This window comes from Podarcis melisellensis (genome assembly GCF_964234715.1).
Source record: "Podarcis melisellensis genome assembly, chromosome: W".
NCBI classification, from domain to species: domain Eukaryota; kingdom Metazoa; phylum Chordata; class Lepidosauria; order Squamata; family Lacertidae; genus Podarcis; species Podarcis melisellensis.
In genome coordinates this window covers 27,173,875-27,201,844 of record NC_138535.1, presented here as the reverse complement: position 1 = coordinate 27,201,844, position 27,970 = coordinate 27,173,875, and the positions used below count along the sequence as shown (strand labels likewise).

Genomic DNA, 27,970 nt, shown 5'->3' with positions numbered 1-27,970 from the left:
GAATTGTATCCCGCCTGCTTTCCACAGTAGCATTCCTACTACCCTTCTCCTGATTTGGGGCAATGGGAGAGTCAAATCATTCCCCCCCCCCCCGCGTCTTCTAGTGGCGAGTCTCAGAGAGCCGCTTTGCTAGGGATAGACAGACAATGGTTGGGAACACTTGGGTTCTTCTGAGCCGCTCTAAGGAAGACCGTATGCTGGATGTCCCACCCGCTGCGCTCCACCAAGGTGCCACTATACTCACAGCAGGAGCTCGTAACAGCGAGTTGGTAGCTAAGATATAAATCAGTTGGGACGTTTGGAACCTGCACACCCCAAAACTGGTACTGGATTCCAGCCCACACCCATCCTTTCAATGGTACCCTCCCCCTCAGCTCACCTGGTGGCAGGCATTCTTGAAGAGGTGGTCCACCAAAAGCCAGATCTCCTTGGCTGCTCAGTGGAGTCATCACCATCCTGGGGTACGATATCCAGAAACTGCTTCTCCTGGAGGTCCAATGACAAGGGGGACTGGCATGAGAGCCTGACAGAATGTGTGCCAGTATGCATTCTTTCCTTGCTCCAGCTGGGTGGACAAGTCTTGCCCTCTGAGGCCACAACTAGGGCTGGGCGATAGGTGGCTTTCAACACGGTGATATATCACTAGCTAAACATTGCAATACACCAATATATCACGATGTCTGAAATAAGATGGAGCTATGTAGAGGCATTGGCTGGCTTCACGGTTTCCCCCGCATTGTGATTTCGGCTGCCCCCTGCAGGAGGGCAGGGGAAAGCTGAACCGGCAGAGTCCACAGGGGCTGCAGGAATCTAAAGAAGCATTGTCTGGCTTCACAGTTTCCCCCCACATGGTGTTTTTTGCATAGTACACACACACACATCATGATTCGCAATATATTGCCAGGTCAGAAATTATGAAACCAGTCTCACTATCTAGACTTCAAGCTGATTTGAAAATATATCGCCCGGCCCTAGCCACAGCAAGCATCTCAAGTGGGGAAACAAAAAACTAATTGCTCGCACCCCAAATCCAAGCTCCCCCTCCCCCTATTAATATGCAGCTAGTAATCCTCCCACTCCGGATGTGCAGTTCACCCAAAAGCTTACTGAATATGCAGCTGTGGACATGAGGTTTGGCTAACATTTTATTTAAATGGTTGGAACCTGCCCTGGGACCTTAGGGTGAAGGGCAGGAAATAAGTAACAAAAACAGCAACAGAACATGGATGGGCCTTCATAGGTTGATGGGCTGCAGCCCCAGCCAGCATGATGAGATGAGGGGGTCACATGTTCACCACCCCTTGTCTAGAGCACGTTGCAGAGGCAGGGGTAGAAACTGAGCAACAGCTGGAGCCCCAGCCCACGACTTTGTCTGGGCAATGCAGCACACAGCAGCTGGTGAACAATGCCTCCGGCCTCCTTCCCATCTTCCTCTCCAGGAATGTTCAGGGTGGTTATTTCTATCTCAAGCTACCACATTCAAGAGAAAGAGAAAGAGAGGAGGGGGGAGCAAGAGAGCTTTAGGAGCACAGCAGTGGCAAGCAGCCCATCACTGAAAGGAGTTGGCAAGGATGGAGAATTTGATCCCCTCATCCCCAGGGCAGCTGTTGATTAGGACCCAGTTCATCCCCCCTCCCCCCCCGCCAATACTCCCCGCCCCTGTTGAGAGAGAGAGAGAGAGAGAGAGAGAGAGAGAGAGAGAGTATTGGTGTGGGGAATGACACATGCTGTATCAGAGTCTTAGTGCAAGAGTAGCTGGTGCATGCTAAAGAACACAGGAGCCTTGCTGGGTTAGATCAGCATTCTGTTCCCACAATGGCCAACCACATGCCCTTGGGAGTCCATAGGGACACGGGGACAAGAGCACTCTGTCCATCATGTTCCCCAGAAACTGGTAATCAAAAGCATGTGGTTTGTGATAATAGTGGCAAGAAATAGCCCTGACCGGAGCCACTGATCAACATATCCTCCATGATTCTAAATGTCTACAGCTGTCCAAATTGACAGTCACCACGGTCTCCTTGTGGCTAGGATAATACACCCAAGTTGATCTGATTTCGAGAGGAGTGACATTTCCCTGAGCCACCCCAAAGCAGCCACTACCGCTTCCCAAATGCCAGTGCTCAGGTGGTGAGAGTAAGCCAGAGTGGCACAGCCTGTGCAGCAGTTGCTGAGCACAGAGACAAGGAGAAAACTGGCTCTTGGGGCCAGAGGGGGCTGGCACCTGCATCATGAGACTGGGCTTTCTGCCTCCCGTGCTGCCAATCGCAAGCGGACCCAGAGTCAAGCAGCGATGGCAAATTCTGGTTTCGTCTCCGTTCTCCTCTGCCGAGTTCTACAAGGGCCACGTTGAGACTAGGGGAGAGACCAAAGCAGAGAGCTAGAGCCACCACCTGGACTGGATTTGAGTCAGAAGGCAGGCAGGTGTGGGTACCTGAGAGGAAAGTCCGGTTGGTGGGGTAGTGCCTGGTTTGCCCTAAGGGACCAGCTGCCACTGCATGGAGCAGCTGCTGATCGTTGACAAGGGCAACTCCATTTACGTGCCTTCGAGGCACATGCACACTGCCGCAGAGCTGGAAGGGGCACTGGAAGGGGCAAAAATGTCCCCCCCCCCAAGAGCACAAAAGCGGCAAAGTGGCATGGAAACAGCATCTCGACTCCCTCCCAGGAGCTTTGGCACCGACCTTTCAGACCTGTGGAGAGTTGGAGCAAGGAGTTTTGCAGGGAGGCTGCTGGTTTTCAAAAGGCCTTTCAAAAGGGCTTCCGGGAGTTTAGAGGGTGTTTGCAGGCTTTTCCAATGCTGCCCCCAATATACACAATTTCATTTAAATGCACGGCACCTCGGAACGCAACCCCCGTGTAAACCTGCTTTGAGCCCGCTACAAGAACATCTAGAGGATAGCAAACCAACTGTTACCTTTTCTAGGAAGCCGTCTTCTCCCTGAGATCAGAGGAGGAAGGCAAGAGCAACAGACAACCAAGGGTGTTAATGGCACAGGCCCTGAGAAGAGAAAGAAACAGCCCGTTGGCTGAACAGAATCTGGGCAGATGGCAGGGAAATGCACACGGTTCAGTGGCCCTGCGAAAGGGCAGGTGGGAGGACCAGAACCTGGGATGACTCAGTCAAGGCAAACAAAGGGCATGAACAGCACACAGGAAGCGGATGCACAGCTACAGAAGCTGAAGCTGAATGCAGCGGAGGACCCCCAGCCCCCACATTGCTGAGTGGAAGAGCAGCTGTTTTCCAAGCAGGCAAGCAGAGTGGGAAGGGTAGACATCCAGCACATGAACCTGCCAGGTAAATCAACCCCTTTCCCTACCAGGTCAATAAGTCTGGTGACGGGAACTCCGCCAAGCGGCTGCCTCATCCAGCACAAGGCTTCCAAGGAGGTCCCGAAGCAGCTTGGTAGGTAGCTCCCACCGATGGTGAGGAAATAGTCCTTGCCAGGGTCAAGGTGAAGGACAAAGATAGCCTCAATCTTCTCTTCCTTGCTGACGTACACATCCAGGGAAATGTCCACCGTCTCACCTAAAACGGGAGGAGGTCAGGTAGATACACTCTTGGGCACAGCCAAGTTGGCTTGTCTGTAAATTAAAAGTGAAGACGGTGAAGAATTGAACAGAAGGACACAATAGGAGGCTGCTGGATCAGGCCAACGGCCCATCTAGTACAGCATCCTGTTCTCACAGGTGTATGGGGCAAACCTTAACTTCAAGAATTAGGAGAAGAAGCGACTCAGTTCCCACCCCCACCCCACTTTCCTCTCTAGTCCTCCAAAGCAGCAGCTGCACAGAAGATGGTGACAGGATACTGGGGGGTGAGAGAAAGTGATCCTAACAAAAGAATATCAAAAGGGAAAGGATTTTTGCGCCCCCAATGTAACTTTCTTTTTTAGTTTACATTTCATCGAATTTTTAAAGGTTTGGCTAGTTCTATATGTTCCCCAAGATATTGTTGTGCCTCCACAACATAAAAATACGATTATTTTTTTAAAAAAGTAATTTTTGGACGGACTGCTCTCACTGGTTCCCTGCGATGCCAAAAGGTGTTTGGGGACCCTCCAGCATTGCTTGGCTTCAATTCATTTGTCTGTGTGTCTTTGTTTAAAGCTGGTCACACACACTTTTACACTTTGGGCTCAGCTGCTTTGACGTGTGGCCCTTGGAGGCTTGAGCATGGGGCAATGCAGCCCACAAATGTTAAGCCTCCCCTGCTCTACCAAACTCCCAAGGTTTGAGGGAGGAGGGTTGGGAAGAGGAGGGGAAAAGGAAGGCCTTCCCTAGATGAGCCTTGGGGTCCCTTTCCAACTCTACAGTTCTCTGATTCCAGAGAGAGACGCGCAGGGCTCCAAGTATCCCTCGCAGGGCTCAGCGCGAAGCCATGGCTTCCAATACTGGCTGTCACTGAGCTTGGGGATAAAGGAGAAGTGGAGGGTGACCTGCCCGTTGTTTGTGATCTGGAACCTCTCCTTCTGCAGCTGCCGGAACTTCACATTCTCAAACGGAAACTGCAGAGCAAAACGGGGGGGGGGGGGGGGGGAGGAAAGAGAGTGTTTGCCTTCAGCAGAGGCAAGGAAACATGCTCCAGGGGGAAGTTTGTCCTTGGCCCCGGCCTCTCATTTAGGGGACTGCACATGCAACAGGTCCACGTGGGGCTCTCCAGATATTGCTGCACTTGCCACTGGCCATGTTGGCTGGGGATGATGGGAGTTGTAGTCCAGCATCTGGAGGGCACCACGCTGGCGACCCCTGGAGTCTTTGCCTGCAAGGAAGAGGAAGAGGCTGCCACTCAGTGGAAGGGCATCTGCCTTGCATGCAAAGGTCCCAGGTTCTATCCCCAGCATCTTCAGGTAGGGCTGGGAGAGATCCCCCGGAAATCCTGGGGAACCGCTCAAGACTGAGCTAGATGGGCCAAGGCCTTCTTTCCCCCCTGGTCTTTTTGCAGCAAACCCTCTTTAAGGGGTTGGAGAGGATCCTATTCGTCCTTACCTCCCTCCAGGGAGGGAAGGAATTCGTTCTCCATCCTGTCCATCAACTGAACAATATCCTCAATCACTTTCCGGTACCGTCGGTCATCCACAACCTTCACCTATCGGGGGGGGGCAGAGCACATTTGTTGGGGCTATGGACTAAAAAGGGGGGGGCATGAGTTAAGAGCAATAAGGCCTGATGCACCCCCTGTTCCCAGCCCTGAAAGAGGCAAGTACTGTAACTCTGAGAGCTTCCCCAGGATGGCAGCGGCTGTGACTTCCAGAGCCAATGGGCTGAAGCCCAATGCTCCAAGCCAAGTACCACAGAAGCTCCATTGCATGAATGGAGCCAACGGTTAAGGTATACAGTTCAGCCCATGTGGTCTGCCATGCCTGCAGGAGCAGCGTGTACTCAGAACAGTGGAGAATGGAAGCCTAGGGATTTAACAGAGCCAAAACCTGCCCACTCCTTGCACCGGAAGTCATTGGCCAAGGAGGAGCTCTGTGGAAAGGGGCCTGGTTGTTGGTCAGGGCCTGCCCAGATTCGAGGAGGTGCCACATAGCAGGCAACTAAAAAGCCTGAATAGACGATAGCCCTGGCCAGGGCAGGTGTTACCCTGTGAGGAAGAGGGAGCTGGCGGGCTTGTGGTCGCTCCTTTTCAATTCCATGTGGCTTCGGTAGCTGAGCTGATTCACGCTGCCTCCTCGCCAGAGGATTGGTTCACACCATGCTGGCACACGGCACTTCCCACTGCAAGGAGACAGTTGGACTGGCTGAGGCAACACACAAGGCTCACACAGTCAAACTTTGGCTCCACACACGGCCTGTGATCTTGACCACGGTCAAGAGCTGGAGATGATGGGGCTTGGGAGTCCAACTTCTGAAGGGGCGGACCTTGCAGGTGTGCAGGCATTTTGCCTCATGGAGAGAGTTGTCAGGAAATCAAAAGCTGCCTTCTACCAGGTCAGAATGATTTTCTGACCTCCCCCAGTTTGGATTCCTACATTGCAAGGGATTGGACGAGATGACCCTCGTGATCCTTTCCAACCCCACAATTCATTAATTAAGTCTCCTCTGGCTGGCAGCAGCTCTCTGTGGCCCAATCCTTTTTCAGGTGGAGGTGCCTTTCAACTTGAGACTCTGCATACAAAGCATATGGCACACCACCAAATGATGATCCTTCCCCAAAGCAAGGGGCCCCGTTATTCTTGTTCAGACACTATTTTTTCAGTGATCCAAAAGACCCTTTCTGGCACCTGAAATGCTGCCCAAAGGAGCCTGCCGTTTTCCGGCTTCGTCACTACATGTTCCGCCTGTCCTTTTGATTTCCCCATTACCACAGCAAGAGCAATGAAACTAGCAGGCCTAGGTGGCTTCTGACAGTTGTCAAGAACCACAAGAATATGCCACATCCTGGATGGTGAGGCTCAATGGCTACTAGCCATAATGGCCAGAGAACATACTCCACCAAGAGAAGCAGTATGGCTTGGAGGAGGGGAGCGTGCTGTTGCACCCAGGTCCTGTTTGTGGGCTCCCCGAGAGGCATCTCATTGGCCAATGTGAGAACAGGATGCTGGGCCAGATGGACCAATGGCCTGATCCAGCAGGGCTGCTCTCATGCTCTTATGCCCTGGCAGACTCATCTTGAGAGAGCACCAAGTCTCATTCCCAGACTTCCTTGACACAAACAGGATTCTCTGCTTAAACACGCCATGAAACAGGATGCTGATTATCAGGACAAATGTGGGGGAAAGGCTGCTTGTGGAAAAGGAGCCAAAGCATTTCCAGAGACTTTGAGCAGGGATGGCTTGAGGAAGACAACATATCACAGCCTTGCATTTCACAACTCGCCTAGCAGCCTTTGGCAACCGGGAATTCCATGCAAGCAAAGTGAGCAGGTGAAGGAGAGCTGGATCTCTCTCTTCCTCTGTGGCTTGGTGTCCATTCTGGCTGCAGAGGAAAGGAAGTCCGTCCAGCCCTCAACTCTAGCCCTCCTCCAACAGCTTGCTTAGCAGAAAGCCATGTTTAAAATATATGTTTTACTAGCCTGCTCAGGAGGATGGAAAGGCAGGACACTACTAGCATCTCAGCAGACTAGGAAAAACAAACAAGCCTTGCAGAAGAATGATTGAGAGGACTTACTTACAAAGGCTCAACTATCAAGCAGGATCTGTTTTAGAGTCGAATTTGTACGTCGGGATGAACTTGATCTCTCCCTCTGTGAAATCAGCAAAAGCTGTCTTTTGGGTACGCTGAATGTTTAGCTAAAGCCAAAAAGAAATCGCTTATCAGCAGAGAAGCAGAAGACCCCCTGTTGCCTGACAATGGAGTCTATTAACAGCCACTGTTGTGCTGGAAGACCAAGGTGAAGTACTAGTAGGTTAAAGGTAAAGGTAAAGGGACCCCTGACCATTAGGTCCAGTCGTGACCGACTCTGGGGTTGCGGCGCTCATCTCGCGTTATTGGCCGAGGGAGCCGGCGTACAGCTTCCGGGTCATGTGGCCAGCATGACTAAGCCGCTTCTGGTGAACCAGAACAGCACACAGAAACAGCGTTTACCTTCCCGCCAGAGCGGTACCTATTGATCTACTTGCACTTGGACGTGCTTTCAAACTGCTAGGTTGGCAGGAGCAGGGACAGAGCAAGGGGAGCTCACCCCGTCGCGGGGATTCGAACTGCTGACCTTCTGATCGGCAAGCCCTAGGCTCTGTGGTTTAACCCACAGCGCCACCCGCGTCCCTACTAGTAGGTTAGCCAAGTGCAAAAAAGGGGTATACCTGCTGAGATCCTATCTTATACCCAATTCTTAAAGGTACAGGATGCTTGTGCATTTTTGCCCCATGTCATCTTAAATTACTTTGCTGCATCACACGACAGGAAAATCCTCTAACTCAGGAGTAGCAGACACGTGGCCCTCACAATGCTGCAGAACTACAATTCCCATCATCCCTGATTACTGGCCATGATGGCTGGAGCCAACAGGAACTGCAGCTCAGTAACATCCGGCAGACCACAGGTTAGCTATACCTCCAATAGACAATCTTATATGTACCAATAATCCATACAAACTGTTAACAACCACCAGAATACACCCCCGACACTATGAGCAACTGCAAAACCACCCTTTTGCATCCTACGTTGGCTCCCAGGACGTTTCTGAGCACAATTCTCAGTGTTGGCGCCAACCTTTAAAGCCCTAAATGGCCTCAGCCCTGAAAGAGTGTCTCCATCCCCATTGTTCAGCCCAGGCATCAGGGTCCAGCACCGAGGGCCTTCTGGCCTTTTCCTCACTGTGAGAAGCGAAGTTACAGGGAACCAGGCAGAGGGCCTTCTGAGTAGTGGCACCTGCCCTGTGGGACACCCTCCCGTCAGATGTCAAGGAGATAAGTAACTATACAGCCTTTAGGGAAGTTTTTAATGTTTTATGATGGTTTTGCATATGTTGGAAGTCCCCCCCTTGCCTTCCTTGCAGCATCCTTCTCAAAGGGCTAAGGCACGACTACGCTCACAGAGTTTAAATCCACCGTAAGGTGCAGCAATCAGGCCTGTTTCAACACAAAATACCAATGCTCCTTATGCCAAGTGGGAGAAAGGTCGTCAACATGATGAACACACAAACCTTGGAGAGAAAAATGTAAAACAAAAAGCACCAGCAATTTAATTGGACTTAATGGAAGTCTCTGCTGATAAGAACATGTGAGCAACGCAGATTTTCCAGACAGATGCAAAACCTAGAGCAGGAAACCTTAGACCTTTCGATATTGCTGGACAGCAGCTATGCTGGGGCTGATGGGAGTCCAACAACATCTGGAGCGTGTGCTGAGCTAGGAAAGCCCTCTAACTGGGAAACGGCAGAGCAGTCCTACTTATTCCAAGGCAACCCTCCAACTTAATTGGGACTTGCTTCTAATTCAGGTTGCACAAACCGGCAACCTTAAAAAGCATTTGTAGAAGTCGCAGTCATCCTATGTTATAGCTACACTTTGCTCCTAACTGCCTGAAAGTGGTTTCTCTAGCCTAGGCTGGGGTATCCCAGACAAAGGAAATAAACAGGGCAATATCCTAAACCACCACATATAACACAAAGATGTCTCTCACCTGGTCGTAGGTCAGAAGTCTCTGAAGCTCATTTTTAGTGATCAGATGACAATGCTGGAAAAAAGCAAAGCAACCACAGCTACAGGCTAGCTCACGGGGTCGGGGGTCGGGGGTCGGGAGGCAGCCTGCTGCCACTTCCTGCAATATGTAGTAAGACTGATAACTAGGATTGGGCAGTATGATCATATTAGGCTAGTGCTCTGTGAACTAGACTGGCTCTTGAACTGCTTCCAGGCCCAATTCAGAGCATCCCATTTGGCCTTTCAAGTGTTTCAAGGTTTGGGGAAAGGGTACCAGAAGAAGGCCCACTTATGTTTGCACTGCCTCTCCACTGACTAGAATCCCTTTCCCAGGGAACTCCTGCTCTTTCAAGCATGGCAGGGCCTTTTCAGTCATGGCACCCGACCTTTCAGAATAATCTCCCAAAGAGGTTCACCTGGCCCCTGCTTTGATGTCCTTTCAGCAAAGACTTTTAGAATTTCCCCTGGTTCTTGAATTCATGGGCAGGGCGCTTGTGGCCCTCCAAACCCTGCTGTAGTACACAGGAACATGGGAAGCGACCTTATATTGAGGCAGACCATTGACCCATCAAGCTCAGGACGGACTACATGGACTGGCAGCAGCTTTCAGGCAGAGATCATGCCCAGCCCTAGCTGCACACACTGGTGACTGAGCCGGGAACCTTCTCCATGCAAAATGGCCGCTCTGCTTTCGCGTTACTGCCCTTAACAAACTGCAACTCCCACCCCGATCACTGGAGAAGTTGCCCACATTTGCTATAATCTCATCTAATACATCTCTGCCACTCGGTTTATGTTGCTCTCTCCTGGCTGCTCTAGTAGAAACCTTAGTGGTGCAGCTGCAGCAGCAGGGATCGCCGACACTGCACCCTCCTGGTGTTGCTGAAGTGGAACTCTCATGAGCCCGTCAGCAAGGCCAATTCTTAGCAATTATGGGAATTTTGGTCAATCAACATTTGGAGAGCACAATGCTGCCTGCCATAAAGAAGGCTGATCACCGAAGAATTGATGCTTTTGAATTCTGGTGCCGGAGGAGACTCTTGAGAGTCCCAAGGACTGCAAGAAGATCAAACCTCTCCATTCTGAAGGAAATCAGCCCTGAGTGCTCACTGGAAGGACAGATCCTGAAGCTGAGGCTCCAAGACTTTGGCCACCTCATGAGTGGCCAATGGATCCAAACTACAAGAAAGAAGATTCCACCTAAACATTAGGAAGAACTTCCTGACAGTAAGAGCTGTTCGACAGTGGAATTTGCTGCCAAGGAGTGTGGTGGAGTCTCCTTCTTTGGAGGTCTTTAAGCAGAGGCTTGACAACCATATGTCAGGAGTGCTCTGATGGTCTTTCCTGCTTGGCAGGGGGTTGGACTCGATGGCCCTTGTGGTCTCTTCCAACTCTATGATTCTATGAGAAGAGAAGACTCCCTGGAAAAGACTCTGATGGATGAATGTATTGCCAAAAATGTTATTTTTGTTTCAGTCATTGCAAATTCTGGACAAGATGGACTGTTTCAAGAAGTGGCAGAAAGACATTTCTAGATTTGTCTGGCAGGGCAAGAAGCCCAGAATAAAATTTAAAATACTAACTGACGCAAAGGAAAGAGGTGGATTTGCCCTGCCAGACCTTAAACTTTACTATGAATCAGCAGCATTCTGCTGGTTGAGAGATTGGCTGCTTCTTGAGAACACAGACATTTTGGACTTAGAAGGTTTCAACAATGTTTTTGGGTGGCATGCATATTTGTGGTACGACAAGGTTAAAGCACATAAAGCATTTAAAAACCATATTGTCAGGAAAGCATTGTTTAATGTCTGGATAAGATACAAAGACTTACTGGAAAATAAAACCCCAAGGTGGTTGTCACCAATGGAAGCAAAGGCTCAGAAAAAACTCAATATGGAGGCCAAATGGCCGCAATATTGGGAAATATTGGAACAAGAAGGAGACAAATTGAAATTGCAGAGTTTTGAGAAATTAAAAGATAAAGTGCGAGACTGGCTTCATTATTACCAAATAAGAGAGGCCTATAATTTGGACAAAAAAAATGGCTTCCAGGTGGAAAAATCAAAATTGGAAACAGAACTGTTAGATCCCAAAACTAAGATACTTTCAAGAATGTATAACTTGCTGTTAAAATGGAATACGCAGGATGAAATGGTTAAATCTGCTATGATTAAATGGGCACAAGACATTGGTCATAACATTATGTTTGCTGACTGGGAACAATTGTGGACCACCGGTATGAAATTTATGGCATGGCATGTAATGCATTGAGAGAGAATATTATGAAAATGATATACAGGTGGTACATGACACCAGTCAAGCTTGCAAAAATATATCATTTGCCCGACAATAAATGTTGGAAATGTAAAGAAAATGAAGGTACATTCTTTCACCTTTGGTGGACGTGCCCAAAGATTAAGGCCTTCTGGGAGATGATCTATAATGAAATGAAAAAGGTATTTAAATATACCTTCCTGAAGAAACCAGAGGCCTTCCTCCTGGGCATAGTCGGCCAATTGGTGCCAAAGAAGGATAGAGCTTTTTTCATGTATGCAACAACAGCAGCAAGAATACTTATTGCAAAGTATTGGAAGACACAAGATTTACCCACCCTGGAAGAGTGGCAGATGAAGGTGATGGACTATATGGAATTGGCGGAAATGACTGGCAGAATCCGAGACCTGGGAGAAGAGTTGGTGGAAGAAGACTGGAAGAAATTTAAAGACTATTTGCAGAAACACTGTAAAATTAACGAATGTTAAAATGATGTTGGATTGAAAATAAGTGGCATTAGCAACAAAGTTATTAAGAATATGCAAAAATGAATTGATAATGGTTGGAAATAAAGAGTTATAATATGTTAAGATATAGAGATAAGACAATGAATGAGGGTAAGGATTTGCTGATTTGATTATGTAAAGGGGATACAAAAAGGGGAGGTGAGAGGAGGTCAAGGAAACAAGCAAATGAGTTTAAAGTTATAAAAAAACAGATTTGTTTTTATTTTTTCTTATTTTATTTTTGTCTTTTGTCTTTTGTATGTTGTATTTTTATTTTTATTTTTTCATGTATTTTTGTACTTATGTTTTTGTAAAACTTTAATAATTATTTCTTTAAAAAAGAGAAAAGACTCTGATGTTGGGAAAGATGGAGGGCACAAGGAGAAGGGGACGACAGAGGACGAGATGGTGGGACAGTGTTCTCGAAGCTACCAGCATGAGTTTGACCAAACTGCGGGAGGCAGTGGAAGACAGGAGGGCCTGGCGTGCTCTGGTCCAGGGGGTCACGAAGAGGCGGACACGACTAAACGACTAAACAACAACAAATGCTGCCTACCCTGAGCTACACACAGGCAGGAAAGTTACAGAAACGTGACTCAATTTGCTTCTCCAGATAGCGGAGACCAGCAAGTTACATCAGCCAAGGCTCTCTCCCTCCAAGCCCTCGAAACGCACTCGTGTTTCATGATTGTCAGCTGCGGCAGACCCTGGTCAGGGGGCAGGAAGCTCATCTGGGCACCGATATCCTTGTAATCCTGGTTTCGGCGCCCGAAGTCTTCCACGTGGGCAGCAAGGTGGGAATTGACCATGCAGAAGCTGGTATTGTTGCAGACAAGCCTCACGGCCACATACCCCTTGTTACCCTGCAGGGGCGGAGCAAAGATGGCTGTTAGTGAGCAAGCAGGAAAGAGGGGGAACTGGTTGGCAGAGATTAGAAAAACAGACAGACAGACAGACAGACAGACAGAAAGATCGACGTAGGGAATTCCGCTGTCAGGGTCTACTCCCCATCTTCCCCATGATGCCTGTGGCCACTGTCTCCCTCATCACTTCCTTGATGCGGCTGAGCTGGTCCTTCCTGACAAAGATGAGCACCAGCTGCACCTAGAAGATGCAAGGTACTGGGATGTCTACCAGCTCTGTTCATTGCTTGCTGTCCTGGGCCGGCTGGATGCAGATAGGAGTGGCAGGTGGCACCAACTGGGGATCCCCCAAGGGAAGAAGGCTCAGAGCCAGGGAACTGGTGGGGGGTCGTCCGAGGGAGAAGAGGGAGCAGACTGTGAGCAAGAGGAGGTGTTGGAAACTGAAGAGGCAGGAGGGCAGGAAGATTCTGTGGCAAACAGCAGCCCAGAATCCGAGGCAGAAGTGGAGGCTGGAGGCGGGGGTCAAGAGGCAGAGATCAGGCAGGCTGCTGAAGAAGCCAGGGGGTCTCCCCATCCTGCTGCGATCAGCTCCCCTCCCTGCTGGTCTCCCAGAACACAGAGAAATTAAGAGGAGGGAGCAAAGACAGGCAAGGTGTCAGAGTCTCAGGATGCTTGGGAAGGACCAGGGGGAGGAGGAGACTTCAGAGAGTGGTGGGTGGGTAGCAACCTTCAGCCTTCACAACTACCTCACTGGGGCAAGACCTGTTGGGAAAGGTTTCTGTGATCACGAGGCCTGCACGGTTTGGGTTTCTTTGAATAAAGAATGTTGGCTTCTTTTGAATAAAACTCCACTGACACCAGGTGTTTTTTCTTGCTGACCTCCTCCTCCTCCTCCTCCTCACTCCAGCTCCTGACAGCTGTCTGGCTGCTGAAGAAATGGGTGGGGTTGGACTTACTTTCTTGTACTTGGATTTGGAACGCAAAGCCTTTTCCACAGCTGTCAGCCACTCTTGCTCCTTTGTCGAGTCCAAGTAGAAGAAAGCCTCTGTGCTCAGGTCCAGCTCCTGGAACCGAATGCCCAAGTGCCAAAGAGAAGGATGTGGAAGTGCAGGAATAGGACTCCAATCGGAACAGACGTGCTGGTCAAATATGCAAAGACAACAGGAGTGTGCAAGGGCAGGCAAGATCAGGACCAAGAACAAACAAGTAATACCAGCCACTTCTTCCTCAGCTTAGCTATTCGGGGCCCCAAAGGAGCTTTGCTAATGAAAGAAAAAAAGCTTTTCCCTTGTATTTTTTAAGATGTGTCAGCCAGCCTGATATCTAAGCACTATCCCAGTAGCCACAGGCAACCAGAAATTCTTTGAAGGCAAGTGAGTTGGTTGATCTCTCCATTCTTCCTTCACCTGGCAACCTGGTTTCCAGGCTGGCTTTCCGGGAGCAGAAAACCACCTCTCAGATCTGTTGTGCCAAGCTTGTTTGCTAGAAGATTACCCCGTAACACCCTTGTCCTCTTTGCAAACCTCCTAAAAGGCTAGCCTTCTGTGTTTCCATGCTGGCCATGAAGGAATGGGCATTCCCGACTCTGAAAACAGCACAGAAATACAGCCTGTCTAGTAAAGGGGTAAAAAGAGCAAGCTAAACAGCCTCTGTAAAACAGTAGCATCTGAAGCTGCTAACCACATACTGATAAACATATCATAAAAGGAGACATGAAAAACAAATGGCCACTGGGTACTACTAACAGTGGGACACGGGTGGCGCTGTGGGTTAAACCACAGAGCCTAGCACTTGCAGATCAGAAGGCCGGCGGTTCGAATCTCCGTGACGGGGTGAGCTCCCGTTGCTCGGTCCCTGCTCCTGCCAACCTAGCAGTTCAAAAGCACGTCCAAGTGCAAGTAGATCAATAGGTGCCGCTCCGGCGGGAAGGTAAACGGCATTTCCGTGTGCTGCTCTGGTTCACCAGAAGCGGCTTAGTCCTGCTGGCCACATGACCCGGAAGCTGCACACCAGCTCCCTCGGCCAGTAAAGCGAGATGAGCGCCGCAACCCCAGAGTCAGTCACGACTGGACCTAATGGTCAGGGGTCCCTTTAACTTTACCTTACTACTAACAGTACGAGGAAATAACCAAAGCAAAAACTCAAAAACTTTGTTTGAAGTAGTAAGCTTAGCATTATAAGGATGACCCACACCAAGTGTTGGGGGGGGGGTGTCACACCTCCCTTTCCTCCAGCACAGCTTTTAGGAGGAGTTCCAAAGGTTTTGCTTCAGTTTTGGATTAACTGCATCTTGTCACAATGTCTGAAGCTGCACAAACCGCTTCATTTGAACCATGGCTCCTTGAAACAAGCCCATTTCCAATCGTGGGTTTACAAAGCTGGTCAAATGAACCACCTTAGGATCTGGACACACCAAACTGTGGTTAATTTAAAATCCAAGTGGAAGCTTCCCAATAGGCTTGGGGTGGGGGAGAGGTGTGCAAACCTGGAGGAGAGGCTGCCGTCCTGCTCATAATATGAAGCCACGGTTCAGTATGTGGCACCAAGGGAAATTGCCCACCACAACTAATACTTTCAATTACCCACCCATGTGGCCTGAGTGAACAGGACAGACTTTGCCTGGCACCCAACAATAAAGCTGTCATGTAGATGTCGCTTTCTCCAGCCCCAACTCTGATACAGGTTATAATAATAATAATAATAATAATAATAATAATAATAATAATAATTTATTATTTATACCCCGCCCATCTGGCTGAGTTTCCCCAGCCACTCTGGGCGGCTCCCAATCAGTGTTAAAAACAGTACAGCATTACATATTAAAAACTTCCCTGAACAGGGCTGCCTTAAGATGTCTTCTGAACGTCAGGTAATTCTTTATCTCTTTGACATCTGATGGGAGGGCGTTCCACAGGGCGGGCGCCACTACCGAGAAGGCCCTCTGTCTGGTTCCCTGTAGCCTCACTTCTCGCAATGAGGGAACCGCCAGAAGGCCCTCGGCGCTGGATCTCAGTGTCCGGGCTGAACGATGGGGGTGGAGACGCTCCTTCAGGTATACAGGACCGAGGCCGTTTAGGGCTTTAAAGGTCAGCACCAACACTTTGAATCGTGCTCGGAAACGTACTGGGAGCCAATGCAGATCTCTCAGAACCGGTGTTATGTGGTCCCGGTGGCCACTCCCAGTCACCAGTCTAGCTGCCGCATTCTGGATTAATTGCAGTTTCCGGGTCACCTTCAAAGGTAGCCCCACGTAGAGCGCGTTGCAGTAGTCCAAGCGTGAGATAACTAGAGCATGCACCACTCTGGCGAGACAGTCCGCGGGGAGGTAGGGTCTTAGCCTGCGTACCAGTTGGAGCTGGTAGACAGCTGCCCTGGACACAGAGTTAATCTGCGCCTCCATGGACAGCTGTGAGTCCAAAATGACTCCCAGGCTGCGCACCTGGTCCTTCAGGGGCACAGTTACCCCATTCAGGACCAGGGAATCCTCCACACCTGCCCGCCTCCTGTCCCCCAAAAACAGTACTTCTGTCTTGTCAGGATTCAACTTCAATCTGTTAGCCGCCATCCAACCTCCAACCGCCTCCAGGCACTCACACAGGACCTTCACCGCCTTCACTGGTTCTGATTTAAAGGAGAGGTAGAGCTGGGTGTCATCTGCATACTGATGAACACCCAGTCCAAACCCCCTGATGATCTCTCCCAGCGGCTTCATATAGATATTAAAAAGCATGGGGGAGAGGACAGAACCCTGAGGCACCCCACAAGTGAGAGCCCAGGGGTCTGAACACTCACCCCCCACCACCACTTTCTGAACACGGCCCAGGAGGAAGGAGCGGAACCACTGTATGACAGTGCCCCCAGCTCCCAGCCCCTCTAGACGGTCCAGAAGGATGTTATGGTCGATGGTGTCAAAGGCCGCTGAGAGATCCAGCAGAACTAGGAAACAGCTCTCACCTTTGTCCCTAGCCCGCCGGAGATCATCAACCAGCGCGACCAAGGCAGTTTCAGTCCCATGGTGAGGCCTGAATCCCGATTGGAAGGGATCCAAATGGTCCGTTTCCTCCAGGCGTGCTTGGAGTTGTTCAGCAACCACCCGCTCAATCACCTTGCCCAAGAATGGCAGATTTGAGACTGGGCGATAGTTGGCCATTCACCACCCCGCAGAGCCCATCACCCAGCCCTTCCCGGCTCGCTTTTATCAGCCAGGATGGGCAAGGATCAGGGAGACAGGTGGTCGGTTTCACTCGTCCAAGCAGCCTGTCCACATCCTCGGAGGTAACAGATTGGAATTGATCCCATGTAACAGGACCAGACAGAACTCTAGCACTCTCCCGCCCTGGCCCTGCTCCCACGGTGGAGTCTAGCTCCTTCTGAATCTGAGCGATTTTATTCGCAAAAAACTTTGCAAAAGCATTGCAGGAGGTCTTGGGGTCCCTACCAGGCCCCGGTGGTACAGGTGGTTCTGATAGATTGCGAACCACCTGAAAAAGTCTCCTGCTGCTGTTTTCTGCAGATGCAATGGAGGCGGCGAAGAAGGCCCTCTTCGCCGTCGCCATTGCCACTTGGTAGGCTCGACGTTGAGCTCTAACCCGTGTCCGGTCTGATTCAGAATGAGTTTTCCGCCACCGGCGCTCTAGCCGTCTCAACGATTGTTTCATCACCCTCAGCTCCGGGGAAAACCACGGGGCTGTCCGGGCTCCATGCAATCGGAGAGGGCGCTTCGGAGCCAGACAGTCAATAGCCCTGGTTAACTCCGCATTCCAGCGTGCCACCAGGGAATCAGCTGAAAGGCCATCAACTTGGGATAAAGCATCCCCTACCACTCTCTGGAAGCCAATTGGATCCCTTAAGTGGCGGGGGCGGACCATCCGAATCGGTCCCACTTCCCTGCGTAGGGGAAGGGTTGCGGAGAAGTCCAGTTGCACCAGGAAGTGATCTGACCATGGCACTTCTTTTGTTTCGCTTTTAGTTAATGTCAGATCACCAACATCCGTAGAGGTAAACACCAAGTCTAAGGCATGTCCGTGGCTATGAGTTGGGCCAGACTTATTCAGGGACAGCCCCATGGAGGCCATGCTTTCCACGAAGTCCCGAGCAGCCCCTTGTAAGGTCGTGTCGGCATGGATGTTAAAATCCCCCAGGACAACCAAGCTAGGTGTCTCCAGGAGCATATCCGCCATGACCTGAAGCAGCTCGGGCAGGGAATCCTTGGTGCAGAGGGGAGGTCGGTACACCAGTAGGAATCCTGTACTGCCCCTATTGCCCAACTTCCAGAACATGCACTCAGAAAACTGGGTCTTCCCAATAGGACGCCTGGTGCAGACTAATGACTTCCTAAAAATCACTGCAACCCCCCCCCCCCCGCCCACATGACCTGGGTTGCTGTGCGTAAGAGAAACCTGGTGGGCAAGCAGCGGCAAGGACAGGCCCATCTGCTTCATCCAACCAGGTCTCTGTCACACATGCCAGATCAAATCCTCCATCCACAATCAGGTCGTGGATGGCAGTGGTTTTATTCATCATTGACCTGGCATTGCACAGCAACACTTTCAGGTCATGTGGGTTTCCCTTGCTGATTACTGTATCCTTCCGGTCAGGACCAGACCTGGAGGCAGGGATAGTCCTCAAACAACGACTAAACCTGCCTCCTCGGTAATGACATGGTCTGGTCTTAGCATAACTCCTCCTCCTGCCCGTGATCACTGAGATCGGGTGTCCCAATACATCTCCCCCTGTGGAACCTGCCCCACCCAATCTATTGGCTGAGGCCCACTCCCAGGCAGCCATGACCCTTCCCCTTAAAAGGCAAAATACAAACTATATAATAATTTAACAGAATAATAATAATAATAAAACAAAACAGAACAGAACAAAACAAAACAAAGCAAGAAACAATAGCCCTGACTAAATGCTTATCCCACCCCAAGCAAAAATAAAGTAATGAAATAATATAATATTATAAAAAAAAAAAAAACAACCACCATTTAAAGTGCTGCAAATTAAAAGCGATTAAAACATTTAAAACCATTGTGTCCATTGCTGCCGGTAGCTGCTCTAAACTGTAGTGGTAGTCACTTCCGGAGGTGGCGCGAAGGGTAATGGCTGCCCTTTCCTAACTGGGAAGGGTGCTCCGTCCGAGAACGGGTCGTCCGCTACGGCGAAGCGGATACCCACACCGGAAAACTGCAGGCGGCAGAAGCCTGCAGCCTTGGGACCCGGCGGGCGCCAGAAGCTGCCCCCGAAACGTTGAAGGAACCCCGTAAGGGGCTCCGGATCGCGGAGGAGGCAGCGGTGCTGAGGGTCGTTCCGCAATCGGCGGAGAGAAGCCGCGAAGCCGTTGCCGGTGAGCGCCGACCTTTCTTCCTGGATTTGGCTTTTAAAAGACAGCAATCCGTGAGTAATAGAGACTTTCAATCAATTGGAGACCAATTTGAGACCAAAGTAATTGAATTTGGCTGAAAGCGGAGGACGAAAAAGAAAAAGGAAGTCCGTCTTCCGCCGCCATTGAACTTGAACGCAAAGAGCTGGAGGAGTGGAGGCTGTGAGTAATTTTTTTATTGACTGGATCTGAGCATTTACTGAGCTGTATTTAAAGACAGAAAAGGAGTTTAAGCATTGGATTATGTGTTAGCATGGACTTTGAAATCTTTTTCTGCTGAAGTTACAATTTAAAGAAGGAAACCAGGGCTGGAACTGCCTGGTAACAGTAGCAATCAGTTTGCAGACCCAAGCATTTTGATACACAAACTGGGAAAACCTGAGAGGTTTGGACTTTGTTACTTTATAACATCAATTGAAGTACCAGCAAGCACTGTTTTGAGACATTGTGTTTTTATAATACCAACTCTGCTAAAAACTTAACATTGGAAGGTTTTTGGACTTTAACTTTTATTTCTGGGTAATCCTTCCTGAGAAGACATTTTAGGCTCCCCCTAGAGGTTTTTGGACTTAACGGCAGTGATATTGTTTTACTTTCCATTTCTTGGCCTGCTGGCTGAGTGCTGCACCTGGGCCGTCTTTTTCTCATGGGAACAACTCAGCTTGACCTTGACTATTAGATAAGTTTGGAATGAGTGGCGCAAAGAAAAAGGAGACTAAGGAAAAAGAACAAAGACCAAGAACGAGACAAACAACTTTAGCCTCAACTTTACAGCAACGTAGATCGTCTGTGCCTATCTTACACTCTGAGGAAGAAGCTGCCTCCTTGCCACAGGCAGGGGGAGGAGAGACAGAGGATTTACAATTGGAGGATATGGCTTCAGGATCAGCCTCTTCCATTCTAGAAAAAATCTATGAAAAATTGGAATCTTTGGACAAGAGAGTGGAATCTTTGGACAAAAAGGCTGATGAGCAAACTGCGAAAATAGATCAGAACACAGAATGTCTAAATAGAATAACTGGGCAAGTGGCACAGAACACTCAATCGATTGCAAAATTGGAGGAGGCTGCAGGGGAAAACAGGAAACTGGTTGAAGACACTAGCCAAAGACTTGGACAGTTGGAAAAAGAGGTAAGACCACTCAACAAACAAGTAGGTGAACACCAGACCTATCTTTCGATGATTGAATTGAAGAATAGGGAGACTAATTTAAGGATAAGATCTGTATCTGAAGTAGAAGAAGACAAACTGGCTGAGTTCCTGACCAAAATATTTTCTGTGCAGTGGAAACTTGAGGAAAAAGACTTTAAAATTACATCAGCTTTTAGGCTGGGAAGATTGATAAGAAAAGACAAACCCAGAGATTGCTTGATAACATTGAGATCAAAGGAGGAAAGGGACAAGATTTTGGGCCTACATTACAGAAATTCACTGGACATTCTGGGTAAAAGAATTGAAATTTATAAGGATATTCCTAGACAGCTGTTGGATTTGAGATCCGAATACTCGGAATTAGCAAAACTATTGAGGAGCAACTCAATCATCTTTAGGTGGGATTTCCCTCAAGGATTATCGTTTACTTTTAGAGGGAGGAAGATTAAAATCAGAACATTGGAAGACAGAGACAAATTTCTGAACCAGTATGGAGAAGACCTTCATAAAGGACTTGGATCATTGCCGGAGCCTGGAGCACCAAAGGAACCGGCACCCTTGGATGACAAAGTACCACCCCCTGAAAAATAACCAGATTTATACAGGATGTCTCTGCAACTTCTGAGCTGGAACATAAATGGCTGCAACATTCCCGAGAAAAGGAAGAAAATCTTTCACATATTAAAAAAGGAACAATTGGACATTATTTGCTTGCAAGAAACACATGTGACTAGGCTCCACAGAAAAATTCTGGTAAATAAAAGACTCGGCCAGGAATTTATATCTTCAGACAGAGTAAAGAAGAGAGGGGTGGTGATATATGCAAAGGAGAGCCTTTCACCCAAATTATTATTTAAAGATGAACAAGGCAGAATTTTGGCAGTCGAAATACAGCATCAAGGAGAAAAAATCTTGTTATTAGGAATTTATGCACCAAATGAAGGGAAATCGGAATTTTATAAGAAGTTGCATGAGAGCATGCTGGAATATCTGGACTTTGACAACATCATCATGATGGGAGATATGAACGGGATTGTATCAACTAACATGGATAAGTCGCAAAGTCAAAAAGTTACCAAAGATGGCAGACTACCAAAGACCTTTTTTGAAATGACAGACAACATGGACTGGATTGACATTTGGAGAACGAGAAACCCCTTGGAAAAGGAAGGAACATTCTTCTCTGAAGCCCATCTGACTTGGACAAGAATCGACCAAATATGGATTACTAGATGTCTGGCACCTAAGGTCAGAAAAGTGGAAATCTGCCCAAAGACCTGCTCCGACCATAACGCTTTGAAAATGGATTTGACATTACTACCAACCGGCTCCTTTCGATGGAAGATGAATGACAATTTATTTAGAGATCAGGAGATTATTAAAAAGGCCCAAAAAGTTTTGAAAGACTATTTTGAAATAAATTTGAACACAACGGTGGAAAAAAGAACAATTTGGGACGCAAGCAAAGCTGTGATGAGAGGGTTCTTAATACAACAGAATGCTATCAAGAAAAGGAAACAAAATGAAAAGAAAGATAAGATTTTGGGAAAAATAAAAGAATTAGAAAAGAAGCTAAGAGGAAACCCGAAGTCGCAGCCGATTCTGAGAGAAATTAAACTCCATCAGGCACAATATTCTAAACTGATAAATCAGGAAATAGAATGGAAGATTAAGTCAATGAAACAAAAAACGTTTGAATCGGCAAATAAATGTGGGAAACTGCTGGCCTGGCAGTTGAAGAAGAGACAAAAGTTGAATACAGTAACAAATTTAGAAATTGAAGGAAGAAATATTCAGAACCCTGTGGAAATCAGGAAATCTTTTCAGAAATATTTCAAGAAACTATATACTCAAGGGCCGCAAAATGAGGTTGAGATTGAACAATTTTTGAAAAAAAACAGTCTTAAAAAATTTACACAAGAAAATAGACTACTCCTGAACAGTCAAATAACACGACAAGAAATTGAACATGCCATTCAGAACATGAAGTTGGGCAAATCTCCAGGACCAGATGGTCTGACCTCCAAGTATTACAAGACAATGAGTGATTATTTGATTCAACCTTTGATGGAGGTCAGCAATGAAATTCTGGAGGGAAAGAAGGCGCCGGAATCGTGGAAGGAAGCTTTTATCACGTTGATACCAAAATCAGAAACTGAAAAGACACAACTTAAGAACTATCGCCCCATCTCCCTTTTAAATGTGGATTACAAAATATTTGCTGATGTTTTAGCAGGCAGACTTAAAAAAGTTCTGAATGAAGTAATTCATAAGGACCAGGCTGGCTTTCTCCCAGGTAGACATATGTTTGCAAACACAAGGAACATTATTGACATTTTGGAACTTTTGCAAACAGATATAAACACTAAAGCAGTGCTGATATTTATAGACGCGGAGAAGGCCTTTGACAACATCTCTTGGAAATTTATGAAGGGAAATTTAAAAGAAATGGGAGCGGGGCGGGGTTTTGAAAATGGGATTGATGCAATATATTCAGAACAAAAAGCTAAATTGATAGTTAACAATGTGGTAACGGAAGAATTTAAAATTGAAAAAGGAACACGACAAGGCTGCCCGATTTCCCCTCTGTTATTTATCTCAGTTCTGGAGGTGCTCCTGAACTTGATTAGAGGTGACCGGCTGGTGCAGGGGATTCAGGTCGGAGCGAAACAATATAAACTTAAAGCTTTCGCAGATGACCTAGTTTTGACATTGCAGGAGCCAGAATCTAGTACGAAAAGAGTATTACAACTGATACATGATTTTGGTCAGGTGGCAGGATTTAAGCTAAATAAGCAAAAAACGAAGGTGTTAGGGAAAAACATGACAGACACAGAGTCAGAACGGTTTCAGAGAGAAACAGAATTATCATTGGTGAAAAGGGTAAAATACCTAGGGGTTAATATAACAGCCAAAAATCTGAGTCTATTTAAGGATAATTATGAAAAATGTTGGTCTGAAATTAAGAGAGACTTGGAAAGTTGGGCAAAACTGAAGCTTTTTTTGTTAGGCCGAATTGCTGCAATTAAGATGAATGTGCTGCCAAAGATGTTGTTCTTGTTTCAAACATTGCAAATTGTGGACAAAACAGAGTGTTTCCGGAGGTGGCAGAGAGATATTTCTAAATTTGTCTGGCAGGGCAAAAAGCCCAGAATCAAGTTTAAGATACTAACAGACGCAAAGGAAAGAGGGGGCTTTGCCCTGCCAGACTTAAGGTTGTATTATGAAGCCGCAGCTTTCTGCTGGTTAAAAGATTGGCTACTTCTTGAAGACACTGATGTGTTAGATCTGGAAGGTTATAACAATGCTTTTGGTTGGCATGCATATTTGTGGTATGATAAAGTTAAGATCAATAAGGCCTTTAAGAACCATATTGTCAGAAAAGCAGTGTTTAATGTCTGGACAAAATACAAAGACTTACTGGAAAATAAAACTCCAAGGTGGCTCTCACCTTTGGAAGCTAAGGCCTGGAAAAGACCCAATATGGAAGCCTACTGGCCAAAATATTGGGAACTGTTAGAAAAAGACGGAGATAATTGGAAATTGCAGAGTATGGAGAAAATGAAGGATAAAGTGCGAGACTGGTTACACTACGCTCAGATTAAGGAAATTTTTAAAAGTGACAAAAAGTTAGGATTCCAGGTGGAGAAATCGAAGTTGGAAACAGAACTGTTAGAACCTAAGACTAAGGTACTTTCAAGAATGTATAACTTGCTGTTGAAATGGAATACACAAGACGAAATGGTTAAGTCGGCTATGATAAAATGGGCACAGGACATTGGGCATAACATTATGTTTGAGGACTGGGAAAGGTTGTGGACCACTGGGTTGAATTTTACTGCATGTAATGCTTTGAAAGAAAATGTAATGAAAATGATATATAGATGGTACATGACCCCAGTTAAACTGGCCAAAATATACCATTCGTCAGATAACAAATGCTGGAAATGTAAAGAAAATGAAGGAACATTCTACCACCTCTGGTGGACTTGCCCTAAAGTGAAGGCCTTCTGGGAAATGATATATAATGAGTTGAAAAAGGTATTTAAGTATACCTTCACCAAGAAACCAGAGGCCTTTCTCCTGGGCATTGTCGACCAGAAGGTGTTAAAGAAAGATAGAACATTTTTCATGTATGCAACAACAGCAGCAAGGATACTACTCGCGAAGAATTGGAAAACTCAAGATCTACCCACACTGGAAGAATGGCAGATGCAACTGATGGACTATATGCAACTGGCGGAGATGACTGGCAGAATCCGAGACCTGGGAGAAGAAAGGATGGAAGAAGATTGGAAGAAATTCAAGATTTATCTACAAAAATATTGTGATTTAATGGAATGTTAAGAAGGATGCTTGGTTATAAACAATTGGCCATCACTGAAATAGATCAGGATTTGATGATAAGAGAGATTAAGAGAAACAAATTTGCAGGAGAACTATTTTATTGTAACTAAATAAGTGGTCACAAAATTTGGAAATAAGATGATAATTTGCTTGACAAAAATTTATTAACGATGTAAATGGGAGCGGGAGGCGTGAGGAAGCTCAAGGATGACACGAAATTTTGTTAAAACAAAGCAATACTGTTTATTATTATTGTATTTTTTTTCTAAAAACCCTAATAAATATTTATATATATATAAAAAAATAAACTGTAGTGGTAGTGCAGACCCCGCCCCCTAGGCCGGATGGAGTTGGCAGGAGAGGGAGCGGTCCTCCCAACACTCACGCAAGCAGCAGCAGCAGCAGCCGTGTCCCGGAAGCCTCTCTCAGGCCTCTTATGCTGTGGTGGTTCCACTGGTCTTTGCACTTTGGCATGATCTGAGCTGAAATTCTGGGTGTTGACATATTCCTTCTCTCTCTTGGCGAGGACGTGCTGGATGAGTCCCTCTCTCTGTCCGGACTGCGGATGTGTGGAAGGCACAAAGAGCTGGCGCATAGTGTGGGTCATTGGGGTTGCTTCTTGCTCATGCTCTCCTTGTCACGGATACGCCTCAGGGAGATGAGAACACAACTCAAGTAGTCCTTCAAAGCAAGGAGGCGGGAGGGCACAGTACACCTCTAAGGCAACTTACAGCCTGCTTGGTGGCAGCGGTGGGGGTGGAGGCTCCCCATTTGCTGATTCTGCAGGTTTCTTTCCTTCTCCATGAAGTTATCCTCGAATCCCAGAATTCCCGAGAGAGGAAAAGACTTCTGAGGTTAGAGAGGCTTGTCGCCGGAAATCACCCCCCCTCCATTAACACGTGTAACGCACAAGCACCACACTCACACATGCACGCATCTCCCCTCCCTGACCCCAGAGATGTCCCTTTAGAGGGCCATCTCTTAACAGCCTTCCGTAAATAAGGAAGCGCTAGTCTGACAGCTCTTCTCTACAGCGCTCCACATCGCCCTATCTTTATTGTGAGTAGACCGGCCGCCTGAACTTTAGGTCAAACGGCGGCCGCCTCAGCCAATCAACATTGCCAAACAGCGCCCCTTGCGGCGGCCACACTGGTACTGCAGGCTGCAAGCGCCTTTTCCTCACCTTTTGACAGCTCTCGATACAATGTTTCCGAGTTTAATTGACCGTGACTGATGTAATCAAAATGTAGTAAGTAACTTCCGAAAGGCGAAAGTACTTTGAACTTCAAGGACAATATTCTTTATAAATTCACCAAAAATCAGCCGTACATCGGATTTTCACCGGACCACTTTTATTTTGCTACATATTACAAGGACTATCAAAGGGGGGTGACCTGATGTGGGGCAGCCATAATCCCTTGACCGAGCGGTCACGTAGTCAGCGGCCCTTCTCAGCGGACGTGACTACCTTGATAGCCATCATGATGGGCTCAGACAGAAGGCTATCAAGGACACAATAAACTGCACCCTTTAGTGTATTCCATGCGGACTCGCACAAAAGGACTCTGACCGGATTCCCCTCAGGGGGCAGGAAACTTCGCCCTTCTCTTTTGTTCTTGTAAATAACTCATATGGGGAGGGGAGAGGAGGCTCCGACCAGGTGTCAGGTCACTCAGATTACCTGTGTAGCCCCTCCTCGACTCCTCCTAATATTAATGTAATCATGATGTAAATGTGATGTAATTCTGGGGGTGTAGCATAGGGGATTAGCAACTAATAAAAGTTAGGGTCTCCCTTTGTTCGGGGCTTCCATCTTGCTTCACCTCGTGGGCGGTGGGAGTCCTGTCGCGACAGTCTTTTCTTGAATAAAGACCGAGCCTACTGGCTGCTGTTTTGCTCTGAATTGCTCTGGTCGGTGTCTTCATTTGTCCAAGAGAGCCCTCGGACTTTCCTGTAACAGGCTTCAGAACCGTTTGGGGAAGTTTCGGGAAAGGAACTTAGAAAATACTTAACTGCAGGAAAATGTTCCTGCCTCCCCACAGCACCACATTTGCCGGACAATTGCCTCTCAGCTTATGCATGTTTAGGAAGGATTGTGGAGGCAAGAGGTCCTCCCCTCAAGGCCTTTTCCTCTAAAGGAGGTAGACTGGTCTTCTCCAATCCTCTGGCCACTGCTGAGTTTTCCAAACTTGCTGGCATATTGCGTGTAGCACCTTAACAGCATCATCTTTAACAAAATTTAATAGTTCAGCTGGAATACCATCACTTCCACTGGCCTTGTTATTAGCAGTGCTTTCTAAGGCCCATTTGACTTTGCTCTCCAGGATGTCAGGCTCAAGGTCAGCAACCACACTACCTGGGGTGTATGAGACATCCATATCTTTCTGGTATAATTCCTCTGTGTATTCTTGCCACCTCTTCTTGACGTCTTCTGCTTCTGTGAGGGTCTTTCCACCTTTGTCCTTTATTATGGTACTCTTTGTATGAAATGTTCCTTTCATAGCTCCAGTTTTCTTGAACAGATCTCTGGTTCTTCCCATTCTGTTGTTTTCCTCTATTTCTTTGCATTGCTCGTTTAAGAAGGCCCTCCTGTCTCTCCTTGCTATTTTTTGGAAATCTGCATTCAATTTCCTGTATCTTTCACTATCTCCCTCGCATTTTGCTTGCCTTCTCCAAGTCCACCTTTCCTTTTGAAGCAAAATGTCATTGAAATGGGGGAGAAATGCCCTGCATGAAGTCTTGGGTTTGCAATTTGGGGAGAGGGAAGACTGTCTGCGGCGCTGGGGAGCAGGCAGGCTAGCGAGGCCCCCTAGATCTAGAGGCCCATGGCTTCTGCCTACTTAGCCTATACATAAATCCGGCCCTGCCTATGTCACAGTGAGCACAGGCCCATCGATCACGTGCAAGGCATTCTGCATGTTGGGAAGGAGCCTCCTGTTCTGGGCCAGGTGGAAGAGTGACACCAGCAGAAGACTGGGTGGTGGGGTCGAAGCTGATCCCGGGGAGCACGTGAGGAGTCAAGGCTTCCCGCATGAAGGCCTCGCTTCCCCTAGAAGTCCCTGCCTCCTGGTCTGTGTTCGCTTTCTTCTTCAGGTACAGCGCCAGCATGTTCTGGATGGTGCACCTGCTTTCGGGGGAGAGCTTGTAGAACTGGTCCACACTAGAAGAATAGCCATGAGACGGGTGAGACTCCTGCAAGGCGTCCCCAAAGTCAGGGGAACATAAGCGCATTTGAAGAGCCTTGCTGGCTCAGGCCAAGGCCCATTCAGTCCGACATCCTGTTGGCATGTAGTTGGTCCACCACAATTGCAAGATTATTGCATCCTTCAAGAATGGTGTGTCAAGCTCCATCTGAGTCAT

The 27,970-nt window shown here is 47.8% G+C and overlaps 1 pseudogene across 1 annotated transcript; it reads right to left on the bottom strand.

Moving 5' to 3' along the window:
* Positions 1-370: 370 nt before the first annotated feature.
* LOC309361234 (inositol polyphosphate 5-phosphatase OCRL-like) lies at positions 371-27,970 on the bottom strand (annotated as a pseudogene). Its single transcript has 14 exons — positions 27,932-27,970; positions 25,342-25,459; positions 25,065-25,259; positions 13,689-13,871; positions 12,874-12,973; positions 12,505-12,755; positions 9,070-9,123; positions 7,132-7,235; positions 5,587-5,721; positions 4,979-5,089; positions 4,343-4,508; positions 3,321-3,529; positions 2,918-2,941; positions 371-486 (listed from the first exon to the last, which is right to left on the bottom strand). The product of its transcript is annotated as an inositol polyphosphate 5-phosphatase OCRL-like (transcript).